Genomic DNA, 2,500 nt, shown 5'->3' with positions numbered 1-2,500 from the left:
CTGAATGGCTTTTGATACAAAAATGCCCACGAGAAAAAGTATCAAATGGAATTTTTTAATACAAAACGCCGCAGATTACATCTTCAAACATATTCAACTGAACGCAGCTGAAGTCAGAGGCCGTCTGGCGTTCAGGTCCGGCAGCCTTCGCAGGAGCGACTCCTGCAGGAAAACGCTCCCTGCCGTACAGGAGCGCATTGTGAGCCGCAATCCATATCAGATTGTGGGTGTTTTTTTTGTTTTTTTATCACCCTTATTTGTCGTGGGGCGATCCTTTGTTGTCCTGTGTGGACGGTCACATCCAGGGGGCTCTGGGAGCGGAGCGGGGCAACACAGAGCACCCTGTGTGTGAACCACAGCCGCCCAGCGTCCCTGTAAGATGACCTCACGGAAAATGGCCCTAATTATTGCCGTGACAGCCCGCGCTATCATATTCAGCCCGATCAGTCACTAAGCGGGGGTGTGGGGAAAGGCGGGAGGATGGGGGGAGGGGGGGAGAAAAATTACAGAAATATATACTGCCTAGCCACCAACCCCCCAAGCCCCACCTCCACCCCCTAAGCTGACCACATTTATTTTTAATACCCTAATCAGCGGCTCCCAACGGGCTTGGCTCTCGCTGGCTCACACAGACAGTCAGACAGACAGACAGAGGTGAGTACACAACAGGTAAGCCAGCGAGGAGGACACAGAGACTGGGGGCCAGATGCCGGATGCAGGTTTGATTGACAGAGACTCCATTCACACCTGAGCAACAACTGGTAGTGAGGAGTCCTGCAGGAATAAGTCATGACAACCAAACTTGACTCTGGTTCCCATGGAAATGAGCACTGCTGTGCACGGATGGACGGGAACGGATTGACAGTTGGCAGTTGATGCCTGCCTGATGAACGCCTAATGTGACCACATAGGTCGATTGTTGGAACACCAAACCAAAATATGGCCGGTATTTAGGTCTAAAAAAGACGGATTTTTACGTGTGCAAAAACGGACCACAATGTCGTCTGGCTGAGATGCATAGGGGCGTGTAACTGATGCATGGGGGCGTGTAAGTGATGCATGGGGGCTTGTAAGTGATGCATGGGGGGCTTGTAACTGACACATGGGGGGCTTGTAACTGATGCATGGGGCATGTAACTGATGCATGGGGGGCTTGTAACTGATGCATGTGGGGCTTGTAACTGATGCATGGGGGGCTTGTAACTGATGCATGGGGGCTTGTAACTGATGCATGGGGGCATGTAACTGATGCATGGGGGCTTGTAACTGATGCACGGGGGGCTTTTAACTGATGCATGGGGGCTTGTAACTGATGCACGGGGGGCTTGTAACTGATGCATGGGGGTGTGTAACTGATGCATGGGGCATGTAACTGATGCATGGGGGGCTTGTAACTGATGCACGGGGGGCTTGTACTGATGCATGGGGGTGTGTAACTGATGCATGGGGGCATGTAACTGATGCATGTGGGGCATGTAACTGATGCATGGGGGCTTGTAACTGATGCATGGGGGGCTTGTAACTGATGCATGGGGGCTTGTAACTGATGCATGGGGGCTTGTAACTGATGCATGGGGGCATGTAACTGATGCATGGGGGCTTGTAACTGATGCACGGGGGCTTGTAACTGATGCATGGGGGGCTTGTAACTGATGCACGGGGGCTTGTAACTGATGCATGGGGGCATGTAACTGATGCACGGGGGGCTTGTAACTGATGCACGGGGGCTTGTAACTGATGCATGGGGGCTTGTAACTGATGCATGGGGGTGTGTAACTGATGCATGGGGGGCTTGTAACTGATGCACGGGGGCTTGTAACTGATGCATGGGGGGCTTGTAACTGATGCACGGGGGGCTTGTAACTGATGCATGGGGGCTTGTAACTGATGCATGGGGGGCTTGTAACTGATGCATGGGGGCGTGTAACTGATGCATGGGGGCTTGTACTGATGCATGGGGGGCTTGTAACTGATGCATGGGGGCTTGTAACTGATGCATGGGGGGCATGTAACTGATGCATGGGGGGCATGTAACTGATGCATGGGGCATGTAACTGATGCATGGGGGTGTGTAACTGATGCATGGGGGGCATGTAACTGATGCATGGGGGGCATGTAACTGATGCATGGGGGGCTTGTAACTGATGCATGGGGGGCTTGTAACTGATGCATGGGGGGCTTGTAACTGATGCATGGGGGCATGTAACTGATGCATGGGGGGCATGTAACTGATGCATGGGGGCATGTAACTGATGCACGGGGGGCTTGTAACTGATGCATGGGGGGCATGTAACTGATGCATGGGGGCGTGTAACTGATGCACGGGGGGCTTGTAACTGATGCATGGGGGACATGTAACTGATGCATGGGGGCATGTAACTGATGCATTGAGGGGTGTAACTGCCCGATCCATGCAGAAAACCTGATTCTACACATGTGCCACGTCGTTATCATTGGCTCGCGCAGGCGCACGTAAGGTAAACGTGGTTAAGGGTAGGGT

Source organism: Lampris incognitus, chromosome 11 (assembly GCF_029633865.1).
Source record: "Lampris incognitus isolate fLamInc1 chromosome 11, fLamInc1.hap2, whole genome shotgun sequence".
Taxonomy (NCBI): Eukaryota; Metazoa; Chordata; class Actinopteri; order Lampriformes; family Lampridae; genus Lampris; species Lampris incognitus.
Note: the sequence above shows the minus strand (reverse complement) of the source record.